Here is a 14,356-nt window from a genome sequence, read left to right as displayed (position 1 = left end):
AAACAGACACAAAAATGTACTCATTCCATCCATGGCTGTCTACTAGCACAGTGGCGGTGCCAAGGACAGTGGGGGTGCAAAAAAGTTTAACCTGGCTCAACTTCCCCACCAACTCTACTCTTTTTTAAACGCAGGGTTGTTCTCAGTCTGAAAACCCACTAAGACAGAAACTCATCCACCCTAAAGACCAATCTCCATCAATAAGTAGAGCAAGGTAGTATAAATAGTCAAACGCCATAAAGAAAACACTGGTATGAAGGAATGAAGGAGGCCATCTCAACCACTCCTAAACAGAAGAGGGAGGCTGCAACACCACTTATCACCAACTTAGAGTGCTTTCCTGTCACCTCTTCCCAGGTGGTTTCACACCTTAATTCATATGACTCTGATAACTCTCACATAAACTGCCATGTGACCTCAACAACTCACATGCGACCTTAACAAAATGTCTGGGACTCCCCCATTAGTCAGTAGAAGTGGTGAAGCCTCTTGGAGTGGCACAACACCTTCAGAACCAAACAGCAAGGTCAGTTACTTTTGAATTAGTACTTCTGAATATACAACATGACTGAAAAAAATGTTCATTGCATTTTTTAGTTTTTCTACAGCGTATTTAGACAAAATCTGTTGATATGTCACTTCAGTTCTCTGTCTGGGATTTGAAACTGTCAAAAGCACTGCGACAGACCGACAAAAACAATATCTTCAGCTCCTACCCCAAGCACTTACAACACATTATGATGCTTGAACACACGTCCCCATCCTACCTTTTTATCACTCTGAAGTGATTGACTTGATGAACAATGCCTTAGGTCCTTTGGTGCAGTGGGTTTCATTGTGCAGCGACTGAGGAAGGCAGATATGCCAGTGGTTCAATCCAGGCACTAAACCAGGGTCAATATGGGGTCTAAACTAAGTTACTGAAAGGATGCTGACACTATCCTCCCAAGAAGACCGATAGCATCAGTTGTTTCAGCAAGTGCCCCAAAATGACAAATGCTTACGCTCAAGTGACAAAACCCTCTAGCAGCCGTAGTAATTATGACTGGAACAAAGGAGGAAGTAAGGTAATGTTGTTATAGAGCGTCAAAATCCGCATAGGGAGGAGGTTGGGGTGGATGGATGGGTCAACAAAACATTGGAATGTAACACGGAAGACTGGTGTTTGTTTCCCAAATCCAACTGACAATCAATGTAGTCTTTTTTAAAGTATGATCGTGATTGTTGATAACGGTCCCCTAACCTTAACAGAGTAGTTATTTTAACCCAAACCACAATGTGTCCCCTAACCTTACTTACTTACTTACTTATTTTAGTCCAAATCATGAGCTTTTACCGAAACCTAACCAAGTTGTTTTTGTGACTAAACCTAACCAAACCTTAACCATAGCTTTGTCATATCATAAAACAGACGTTTTCTTCAAATTATGTCATCCTGACAATAGGGGTGTTAGATCAGAGAACACTTTTGTGTGTCGTTCTGGATGGCATGGACAAACAACTTGTTTTGTCATTTAATTTGGAGGACTTGTTGGGGATGCTTGAAGTACATTGATCATTGTAGTGTAGCCTTACAATGGTCTCTTCTGAACTTAAATACTGTGACATTAAACATGTTTAGTAATATCTGTAACTTCAACATATTTCTAGGTTCAACCCTTTATTCAACTTTTTAAAAACAACCTTCGGCCTTCATATCTATAGCTGTCTCTATCTCTCTCATCAACCTATTAAACTAGCAAGCCAAATCCATGTGAAGAAGGTGGAGAGAGGAGAAGGAGAGTACATTAACTGGACAGTCAGAAGCCCTTGGTCTTGCACTGAAAAAACAGCAGTACTGGGGCCATACAAAACATCTCATATCTCTCCAAAAGTATCCATAAGAAAAACTTCCCCCTTTTCTTTCTCACAGGGGGGAAATGTTGCAATTTGTTTTTGCCCATCCATTCCGCAGCCTCTCATTGTTCTCTCTATAAGCAGAATGAAGAGATGACTAATCAAGCTTGGGTAGTGGAATGATGGTGAGGGTTTTTTACAAGGTAGTGACTTCAAGGTAGTAAGTTTGCCTGTTCCTGGTAGCCCCACTAACTAACTAGATCATAATGTAAAAGTTGGGAAGTGCCTTCCCATGTTTTTTTAATCACTGTGTGAGTTCCTAAACAGTTCTTCTTGGGTCAGGAGTGTGATACAGCTGTGTTGTAAAAATTGGCATGTAAGATAAAACCTTAAATGTAAGCTTTTTGTTTCCTTTACAAATTCCTAATTGCTTCTTTGGTAATACTTAAAAGACACAGAACTATATAATATGACCCTAAAAGATAATACTCAATGAGATGTGCTTTTAATAATGCATGACACAGAGGCAGAAAGCCCTTCAAAATATTGCCAGGTTTTTGGCAACAGAGAAAATAAAAAAGTCTCTTTTCCACAATCTTCCTAACCATATTCAGTCTAGAGAGCAAAGCTTAGACATAGCTGACAATTTGAGTAAGATTATTTCTTTTTGGAGCAACAATCAGTTCTGTTTTTTATCATTTGGATTTGCTCCAGCAAAGATTATATTATTGTGAAATATTATTATAGTATTCACCCATCAGTCACCAAAATTTGAAAAGAATACATTTGGATTAAATGACGTACAAACTCCATCTTTTACTGACCTCACACAAAAGGCCAAATTAGAATTGTGGTCCAAATGCATATTCCTAAATGTGTTTCCACACATGATTTATCAAATGTGTAAATCACAGATTGTAAAATATGAATCACACACAGCTACAAATGATTAAGCTCAATAATTTGTCTACACAGCGGCAACGTGTTAATGCAATCTCTTGTTAATTGTGTTAAATCATAATCAAGAAGGCAACAGAGGCGCAAATTTAGTGTCAGCTCCATTGTTGTGAAAAGACTTATTTTTCACTTGCAAATCTGTATAATGAGCACTGCTGTGCAATAAATAATATTCAGACAGTGGTATTGTTCTGTCCTTCTGAAATCAAAGTAATCGAAATACCAAGCTTCATCTCTGACTGCGAGCCCTAAATTGCAGATCCATTATTGTCTCCCACAGCCTGTTAAAAAAAAAAACAACAGCAAAAAAAACACTGCTGGGTTCATAGGAATATCACAAAATTAATTGGTTTTAGGAAAGGTATTGTCATAAAAGGGACCACAAAATATGTGTATATCGTACGGACGCAAACACACATGCTACACAGGCAGAGTGTACATACAGTACATGTGTGGTTTGTGACTCCAGCAGTATTTGGACAACGTAACCACCCAGATGCCAGACTTTCTCTAAAGTGGATCGATGCAAATGGCTCGCTGTTGCAATCACAGATGCCACAAGCAAAGACAGGCAGCCAACATATCTCTCTCTCTCTTCCTCTCACACACACTCTCTGTGGCACAAAATGATCTGCCACTCTGAGCAAGAGTATGCGCTACAGGGTGGCCGCTGGCATCAATTTATCAGGATTGGGCTCATCCAGAATATTGTCTCTCCTTCTGGCAGGAAGCAAATCAAACAAACACGAGGACAAATGGAGATCAAGAAGGAAAAAGAGAAGAAAAGAGAACAAAGAGGAAAAACAGTGGGAGTTCTTTTGCCAACCTCTTCAATCAGGTGAACAGATACACACCGAACTAAAGTGAAAGGCTGAAATAAAAAAGCCAGAGAATCATCACTTCTGAGATCTCAGCTGCAGTTAGGCCCCTGACACTGACTGCATGCATCTGTAACTGCAAATCCATCTCTCACTGTTTTTATCTCCAAGCAACCTCTCCTACAATGACTCCTCCTCCAACTCTGATTATCTATCCACCTTCAAAATCTCTCCCTCTTCTTCTTCCATCCAAACCCTCATTCTTCAAATTGGTTCCCTCTCGCCTGAGCCATTTTCCTTGATCACCTCTCAGTCGCCTTCCCAGCTGTTACTGCACATAACACATTTTATATATACATCAGACTACCTTTAAATATCTGTGACGGGAGATGTACTGCATTTGTACATGTAAATTACATTCATATGGAATATTTTATAAATGTTTGTTTTCAAAATCAAAAGTGGACAATCTTATTGTCTTTATTTTCACATGGATTTCATTCCTCCTCCCCTTTCCTCGATATGCAGTGGTCTCGCCTGGCTGAGTCGGTGCCGGTGGCCTTGCAGACAGCTAGCTGTACCCATTACCTTAAGCACGTCTGACTGGTGTGAGCTAGATTAGGGGAGGAATGAATAAGGCTTCTTGGCTTTGAGTACACGGCCACCTACCTATAAATCACTGCCGCCACCCCCCACCCCCCGTGTCAAATGTCTCAGACCCAATCAGAATGTTACTGTTGTTCCCTAACGCCCCTCCCTTTCTCCTTCCCCCCTACCTTCCCTGCCTACTTTTCTCCCCCTTTCTCACCACCTCACTGTCCATCTCTTTCCTTATATTTGCTCCACTCACCTAGCTATACACGTTTCGATCACTTCCTCTTTCTGTCTGTCTCTAGCACCCTTTTCAGCTGTGTTTATCTTGAGGTTATCTTCCTCTTGCTCTCTTTTGCAGTCGTACACTTTAACTCGCTGTCTTCAGTGTTATTCCTTGTCTTTCTCCCACTCTACCTCCTACATTCTGGTCCTCTTGCTGCTTCCAGTAGAGTATGTAAAGGAACAAAAAAAAAAAACAGTCTGGGTGGTAAAATCAGCTGGTGTGAGCATGAGCACCTGAGATGGAGGAGGTTTTCTCCTTAACTTTAAGGAGAAAATGTGCAGTACTGTTTGCACTCCATGATTATTTAGCATACACAAAATGGTTGAGCCCTTTTCTGGATGGCAATTCGTTCACTGTGTTTATTCCACACTGCCTATTACAATTGAAAAACATGTGATGAGCCCAAAACGGTTCAGGACTAAATACCTTGGTTCTAAATGGCTGTATTTGATGAGATTAGATTAAACTCTAATGATCCCTGTGGGGAAAATTGGGTCCTTACCGCAGAAAATAATAGATACAGCATGGAAATAAATAAGCACAGAGCTAATAGAGGGCATAAAATAACAACTGCAACCAGTGGCACATACTGTTCAGAATATCAGCTTTAAAAGGGTTGAACATATGACCCAATAAATACATAAAAAGCATCAAAATCACCACAATACAGCAAAACTATCAAGAATATAATATAAATATTCACTATCTTGCCCACCTTGTGGCTAAATTAACAATGTGACTTGTGAGTAAGTGAATGAGTGAATAAGTGAGTAAATAAAAGCTGCAGATGAAAACACACACACACACACACACTGATTTCAATTTTGGCTCATAACTCAAGATAGCCTACATTGGAAAGAAACATAACTTAAGAGTATTTTGCACTAAAAATCATTTTAATGGGAACACTGGATCAGAAAAAAAGCAGTACACTATCAAACTATATGTCTAGAGTTGTATCGTAACTGGACTGGGACATTGTTTGGAGGTTGTCTACTTTTTCCTGCAAGTATCAAATGTCAAAGCATCTTGAAACAAGACTGCAATGTGAGCTCGTCCAACAGGGCAGAGTTCACAGTTTCAAATCTGGCTGCTAGGCAGCAGTGATGAGAATCTGCAGAGTAATTTGCAGTCTGAGTCAGGGCATTAGTTCCATTTTCAAATGGAATACTCGCTGCAGTTCATCCGTACACTCAGAGACCCCACAGTTTTGTAATGAGGCGATAATGGAAAAGAACCGGGTGAATCTCCCTCTCTTTTAACTTCCCCCAACTATCCCCCATTTGCTCACACACACACACACGCCACTATACCAATGCATGTGCCCACACATACACACGTACAAAATTTAATTTGCCAAAGTTATAAAGTGCTTTTTCATTTCACCAACACCAGGGTACTGGACTTCTTGCATGTCGGCTGAGAAAGGAAAGTGACAGAGTAGAAGACGGAGAGGAGGGAGGTCAGAGATGGATGGATGAGATGGTCTTGGAGGGAGATATAAAATGGAAAGGCAGACAGTGGGAGAAAGAAAGACCCATCATCCAGTGCAGTTACTGCCCACAGAATGACAGCACAGTTTGTATGTGTTATTTGTGTCTTGGCGTACATGTGTGCACGTGTACAATTTGTTTGTGTGTGCAGGTGGATGAGCGACAAAAAAAGCACAGCCTTCTCCATCTGAATGCGTCATCAATATTATTGCGGTGGACACAGCTAATTGCAATATGTCAGAGATAACAAATGCTTAGGTAAGGCCACACATAAAGTGATCTGACAACTGCATAACTAGAGTGAATGCACACTGCCATTGCCTTGGGAGCAATAGAGATGTGTTGTAATTATGTCACTCGTTTAGTGATGAGGCACTATGGGTCTCATTCACCTTCCTACCCACCTTCCTCAATTAGACACATCACCCCCTGCTGGCTTTGACTGATGTAGATGAAGGTCATTGGCATTTTATTCAGGTAACGTGGCTGGGCTCTAGGGATGGGCAATATGGATAAAATCTACTGTCTCTGTATATGTTATTTCATATTGCAAGAGCAATATACAATATATTGTGACAGAGTTCAGTTGTAAATTCAATTGAGGAACAGTTCCTAGATCAAATAATCACATTGAAATTGCTGTTTTGGGTGATTTAGATGAATTAAAAGTAAAAAAAAAAAAAACAAACAAGGTACATTATCTTTTTGATAAAAATTCCTTTAAATCCAATTTTGGGTAACATTTAATTTTACAGGTCCATAAATTTCTTATAATTTCCCAAGAATTTTCTAATAATTTTCTAGGAAGTTCCCTGGAAAGGACTAATTAAACTTACTAAAGCAACAGTCTCAGAACTTGGTCTCTATTTTCCCTCTAATTGTTAAAATAACATACTTTCAAGAACTTATTAGGGAAAAATGGGCCTGGGCCAAGTTATGTTACTCCAATATTGCCGTAAAGCAGCCCTGCTTAACGATTTGCGATATTTTTTGCGATGGCCTGATGAAAATAGAGATATTAAATGACGATTTCAACCAGTTGACAAATCTTTAGTGTCTTCCATAGGGTTATAACTAACAAACATTTTCATCTTTGATTAATCTTATGATATTTTTCCGATTAATCGATTAATCGTTTTGTCATGAAATGCCAGAAAGTAGCGAAAAATGCCCAACACAAATTCACATCTTCAAGTTGCTTATTTCCTCCAACCAACAGTCCAAAATCCAAAGACACTCAATTTACAATGATATAAAATAGACAAGAGCAACAAATCCTTATATTTGGTGAACTGGAACTGGTCAATAATTGGCATTTCTGCATGATAAATGACAATTAATTAATTAATCAGTTATCTAAAATTGTCAATAAGTTTTCTGTCCATCAAAAAATTTCTTAGTTGTTTCACCTCTAGTCACACGATACAGTTTATTGTCATATCGCCCAACCCTACTGGTCTTCACATTTTGCATGAATACTTTGCAAGTGTACAGGTGCACAAGTTTGTCTGTGACGGGAACACAGATGCAGGAGACGGGTGTTATCCATACCTACAACCCGCAATCTGTCTGTGATGACATCTCTATTTCAGACAAAACAATCAGATAGAGAAAGGTAGAGATAAAATAGTTCAGTCACGATCCAGCATTCCCTCCACAGAGGTCTGCTGAATCCCGCAGAATGGAGCGAAGCTAAACTGTCCCAATCACGTTGATGTGGACTTAATGAGCGGCTTTAAATTCGTCTGCCAATCACGGCGCCTTAAGACCCTCAATCCCCGACCTGAAGGACTCTACCTGCACATATCTGGAAGTAACTACATCAAAAGTTGATGGCAGAGGGTCCTGCGGTGGCTCATTGGTATGAGCATGGGGGTCTGTTCAGCTGCATTAAGCCCCAGCAAGTTCATTAAGCAGCATGAGAGGGGAAGGGCGAACAGTGGTGCAGATAGACTGACTTGATCAATGTAGATGAATGTTCTGCACTGCTGCATGAGAGGCTACAGGGATAAAGTCTGAAGTGAATTAATGTATGTGCACTAAGGGTGTGCATGTAAGTGTATGTGTGGGTGTAAAGAGAGAGAAAGAGGGAACATGGAAACAGAATTCAAGTGAAGAAGTCAAGAGTGTATGAGTGTCTGTGCAACAAGAAGGAATGGATATAGACACACATAATGTATGAATCTGAAGGTATCTATGTGAAAAAGAAATGCAAGTTTGAAATTTCAATCAGTAAAAATGACAGACTAGAAGACATAACATACAGATCATATGTCCCCTTAAAGTAAGTGTACCATTTTTCCACTGTTCCAGGCTGCACTTCTTGTTATGATGGCTATCAATTTGCGTTCTGGACTGCTGCTGAGATGCCGGCCAGGTACTGTTTTTGGATCTGATAAGCACAGTTCCACAAACAGCCAGAAAACACAATAGAGATAGCAAACTGTAGACACAACCTGACGCCTATTCATCATGTAGACAGCAATGACAGGTGCTCTGATGATGTGTGGGGAGGAACTTCACTCATTTTAGTAGAAAGTAAGAGACAGAAAGAGGGAGGGAGGAAAGAAAAACATCCATTCTGTCTGTCTCCCAACCTGCCTGACTATGTCCCAAGGCACTATCGTCTCCCTAAATAAGAACACCTTGGAAAATGAAGGAAGGTGCTGGGGGAGCAGGGACGCTGCTAGGAGAAAAAAAAAAACATATCTGAAAGCGTCTATTGTTTCAGAGAGAAAGCTGCTTCACCAAATTGAAATGTGTACACAAAACACCAGAGAAGGAGAATGTATGTGTGTGTGTATATAAAGACTCACAAAGTGACAGGGGAAGTGAAATAGGCCTATCCGTCTTTAATATACTTGATTTGTGCCGGAAAAACTCTAAGACAGATGCTAGCATATAATTTGAATGCATTTGGGTGCTGACTGGCCTGGCACGCAAGCAGGCTGGCACTTGTTGGTAGCCAAGCACAGTCCCTGTCCTAACCATTACGTTGTTTCATTCCACTCTGTCAGCCTGCTCCATTGTCAGTGTGTTATGTTCTTTTTGTTTTATTGTATTTTCTGTTTTTTAAACAACACTTTGTTTTTGTTTGTCTGTTAGCTTTCTACCCCCTGAAGTAAAATGTGCTTAAGGAAGCAGTATTGGGATGTAGAGATTAATATATTTGTAGCCGGCTGAGTCTAGCAGTTGTCTTTGCAAGAGCAATAAAACAATTCCGTAAGGACAAACACAAAATGACAGTGTGTGAAAGAGAAAACATCTTCAGAGAGAATGATAGATCACAATACATATGAATAACGACACACTGAAAATCAGCCACACACGTTTTAATTCAAATAACTTTTCTTCAAAAAGGAAAGGCATGTAATGAATGGACCAAATTGATACCAAAAGTAAGGACAACAAAGAAGCCAGTGCATAGCTGTGAGTACAACTACTCCAAAAAGATCTGAAAGTTGCTAATAACACATACAGTATAACAAGCAATAGCCTCTCTTGATCTTGGCTACAAAATGGAAGTAAGAAATAATCTGCAAGTTAGACTGGCAGAACATCTCAAGTCTTTCCCTTGAGGCTTCAACGCCATATTAGATGCCTAAGAATGAGATTCCGTATGCGGTGAATTAATTATTGCATATTGGATTGTTAAATCAATAAACAATGGGAGGTTATCAGGATGCAGCCTGGGCAAATTCTTGGTAACATGTTTGCTGGTCCAGCAACAACAGAGAAGCATTTGACAGCAGGGATAATACTGCAAACAAAAACATCTGCTATTATTCAATTCCCAGTTGTGGCATATCTTGACCTGATGAAAGAGAAATGAATAAATCATGCTCCATTAAACGTCATTAGGCCTGTTAGCAAAATCTAATTCTACTAAAGTTCAGCGCCGGTTTACAAATTGAATGTAATTGCCCAGAATGCAAATGGACTGGGCTGTTTGTGTGAATGTGAGACCAAGCGAGAGAAGAGTGCGAGTGAGAGAGAAAGACAAAGAAAAACAAAATGTGCGAGTGGAGGAAAACCTTTAAGCGGCAGCATAATGGTCAACACTTACTCCTCAGTTTTCATTCATAAGTCTGAGGGGCTACAATGCTGGGGAATTGTCGATTGTCAAGGCTTTAAAACTGATGGTTTCATTTCAAGAAAAAAAAGAAGAGAAGGGGGAAATGTAATTACCCAGCGAGAGCTGTGTGGGAGTTTTACTGTTTGATAATTATCCCTTAAAGGCATGCTAAACTTTTCCTTAGCTATCTGTTTAAAACTCCACAGAGACATAGAAGTAGGAGAGAGGTCACCTAGCTTCAGGAGGAAACAGGGGGAGAGAATGAGAGGAGATAAATGTGGAGGAGAGTAAGGATCACATAAGTGCAAACTTATTGAGTACACAAAAGCTACAAAAGCTAGAGAGAAGTACAATAGGAAATAAAACAATACATCACACAGCAGCACATCTTGAAAGACAAGTTACTGCCTTGCTAAGTCACACAAATGTATGGACTTGTAATGGGTTGCATAAAAGTAAATGTTGAATTTTTGTGGAAACTGCCTCATTTTTGGGCTGAGGCATCAAAGCATGCAACATTTTAGAAATGGATGACTGAAACATTTGATAGGCCACTTTTCATTTCACCAGCTGTCTTTACCATGCCATCTGTCTCTTTTATAGATGTACAAGCACACACACAAACATGCACACCATAAACAGATACTGTATTTGTTGCAGCTCTGCCTTTACTTCACACCTACAAACATGAATGCAAGTACAGACACACACACACAAACGCATGGTAAGCCCAACTGTGTGCACAAATACTGTATTTACCATATTACTGCTGTGTCCGTAAAATTCTCCAGTATGAACTAGTAATTTGAAAGCCTGACTTATGGCATGGCTGAGAATAGAAATACATTTGACAAAAGGATAAAACATTCAAATCCAAATGAAAACAAATATGGAATAAAAAGTCAGAGAGAGTCAGGTCTGTTTACACCAGACTCTCCCTGACTTTTCAGTATATTGCCCTGCTCTGAAACTCAAACTGGAAACTTTCCAAAACATGTGAAAACACGATCAGAATATTTTGTAGCTAAAAAAGTGCAAACATCCACAATAGGCACAAGGTCTCTCTTCATGGGCTTAAAGGAATGTCACATTAACCTGAACCAACTAGTTTCATGTCACACCAAAGCTTTTCATCACAGTTCAAGCTGTTTCCACCTTTTCCCCGATTCAGTAAGCTCCCAAAATAAGCTAAAAAAGAATTGCTTTGCTTTGTTACTGCTGGCATCTTTGCATCTTAGTCCTGGTAATACCCATTAATCTCAGGGGTGTAGTTCAAGTCCCCTGTAAACTCACGTTGCCTCCCTTGTGCACAGTCAGCTTAACTTCTTTATCAGCGGCATTAATCTTCGTGATACACTCTTTCTAATTAATGAAGGATTGCCCGGTGCCATAAATATGAGCAGAGGTGAGTGAGGGAGACTCCCTGAACTGACGCACACAAATGCACATAAACAAAGACTGAGAAGTAGAAACACAAGCACCCAAAATTTCAATACAATGTGGGTATACACCATAGACTGTATTAAAAAAATGGACGTAGTGTCTGTGACGTCACCCATAGGTTGCTGAAGAGATGTTGTGAAGCTGAAAATGCGCGGCTCCGGTGGCTCCAGCCATCACCATCTTGGCAGTCATCGACTCCAGCTAATCCAAAAATGGGCAAAGAGGTGGAGCTGAGGCAGGCCGAATGAAGCCTGGTTGATGAAACCACCTAGCAGCAAGCCACCTGATAGGGAACCCACCTTAATATAATTTAAACGGGTGACCAAAACCGTTTTTCGTACCAGGCTGTAAACATGTTTATTTCTGCTATGAAGTTGGGCGTTTTAACATGGGGCTTAATGGGGATTGACTCGCTTTTGGAGCCAGCCTCAAGTGGCCGTTTGGGGAACTGCAGTTTTTGGCACTTCCGCGTTGGTTTAATTTTTCAGCCCCGGAGGTTGCTGCTTGGTACACACAAAACTACATACAAGCATACAGAATGAATATGACCATTCTTTCATAATTCTCCAATACAGACTGACACAGTTTAGTTGCAGGGGGTCACCCACAGGCCTGAAAAATTAAGTCCGAGATGTTATGCGTCTGTGCATTATGTGAATGTCTGTGAATGTGTGCATTATTATTAGTGTTTGTGTTTTTCCGTTTGCTTGCAGGATGCTGTTCTATTACGCCAGAGAGCCAATTAGCATCTCTCAGTTTGACACCCGTCTTGTCAGAACTAACATGCTCATACATGTTAATTGTGGTAACAGCCGTGGAGGTTTCAGCTGCCTCATTACAGCAAGAACATGCAACTAACAACCAGGGGGGCTGATGTGGCAAAATCTCAGAGCCACCTACCCACTCCTGTCACTATATCTCTGCCACTCCTTTCCTCTCTCTTACTCCTTCCCTCCCTCAATACTGCATTCATCTGGGAACAATCATATAACTTGAGACTTGAAAATTCAAAGCAGCAGCTAGGAAGTGTTCTATATTCTCCACCAAAAAACTGGATATATTCCGTTATATTGCCACATCTTGGAGATCTTAGTAAGAAAATAACAGATAGGTGCGATCAAGCTGTGCTGATAGCTATGCCCCATATTGGCACAAAACATATGCAACATCAGCAAAATACTGCAAGAGTGTAGAGAGAGCAGAGGGGCACTTGGGAGAAAATATGTTGGGGAAGCAGAGGCAACAATGACAGACTTTAATAAAATGGAGAAACAAATAGTAAAAAAAGACAAGAACATCTGTGGAAGTTGGCAGGAAGGACAGGAAGACAAGCAATAAAAAGGAGATGACCTGAAGAGATGAGGTTAAAGGAAAGGATTGAAAAAGTCTCCAAATGGATGTAAAACTAGAATTCAGAAAAGACAGTAAAGACATAAAGGAAGAAGTGTTCAGAGTTCAAATAAGATGAAATAAAGTGGGGAAAAAAATCTGAAATCTGCAGTTAAATTATTTTCTTATCCATCCATTTTCAAGTCAGTTACACTTCAAGTCTGTAAAAAAGGTAGAACAGAATTGTACTATTTGGAGTCCAAAAGCTTGTTGCTTGGGCGGCGTATAATATACAATGCTTGATTATTACATGCCTGCCATTAGAGCTACGAAAATGCTTTGATTCACAGTGTGAACATTGGACTGAAAAGGTTGGTCTTAGTTGTTTCTACAGTGAACTAGCTGACACAGTCATTGAAAAAAGTGTTCAAATGTGAAGTAGCTTTCTGCCCATCATCATCATCATGAAGTAATAAGACTTAAGACAAGCACAGCATTGCAGGCTGGTAAGTTGAAAATACTGAAGCAAAGAACATGTCCCCAACAGAGATTTTTTAAGAAAAAAAAAAACACACAAAAAGGCACAGAAAAGGCAAGCATCAAGCAGATTAATCTAGATCTAGGATAATTGAATGTTTCCAATGGGAAGTGGCTTCCTTTTGATCTGGACTAAGTAGTCCACCTTTTTCAGATGTGAATACCATGGTCTCAGACTTGCAGGGGCTAATTCTTATTCTGACTGCATCACACTCAAGCTGTAAACCACTCCAGTGCATATTGGAGGTGACGATCTGACAAAGCCAGAAGGACAACATCATCAGCAAACAACAGAGATGCCACCTTAATGTCATCTGACTGGACACTATCCAGACCTCGGGAGCATTTTGATATTCTGTGCATAAATTTCGCAAACATGAAAGGTGACAAGGGGCACACCCTTGTCAGAGTGCAGTGCCCACATTCAACGTGCTTGACTTAATGCCAGATGCAGCTCTTGCTTGTGTACAGCAAATTAATGGGACACAACAGCAATCCCTGCACCTTATACTCATGTAGCACCTCCTAAGGGACAACTAATTTTCCATCATATCTCACGTAGAGGTGAGAGGATAAAAGTTTCCTGAAAAGAACTTTTCACACTTGTTTGACAATAAAAACATGATTTGAAGATTAAATTGGATGAGAATAAAATGGGGAATTGGATGAAAAATTAATTTTTATGATGATTTTGAAGGGATACCTGATGGAACATCAAATTATGGCCATTGTAAGACAGAATTAGGAAAGGAAAGAGACATGGAGAAAGAGAGAAGCACTGAGGAGAAGGTCAGAGAAATGCAGGCAGATGTTAGAAGATGTCCCATAAGTATTTTCTTTGCTGCACTGTGTGATTCTCTCACATCAAGTAGAGAGAGTGCACAACAATAAGACTCAATGAAGTGTGTGCATTTATGTTAATTTGGCTTGCAGATGTAAACACATTTGCATATTATATATATATATATATATATATATATATATATATATA

The sequence above is a fragment of the Siniperca chuatsi genome, linkage group LG23 (genome assembly GCF_020085105.1).
Source record: "Siniperca chuatsi isolate FFG_IHB_CAS linkage group LG23, ASM2008510v1, whole genome shotgun sequence".
Taxonomy (NCBI): Eukaryota; Metazoa; Chordata; class Actinopteri; order Centrarchiformes; family Sinipercidae; genus Siniperca; species Siniperca chuatsi.
The sequence above is the reverse complement of the archived record's forward strand: the minus strand, read 5'-3'. Positions refer to the sequence as shown.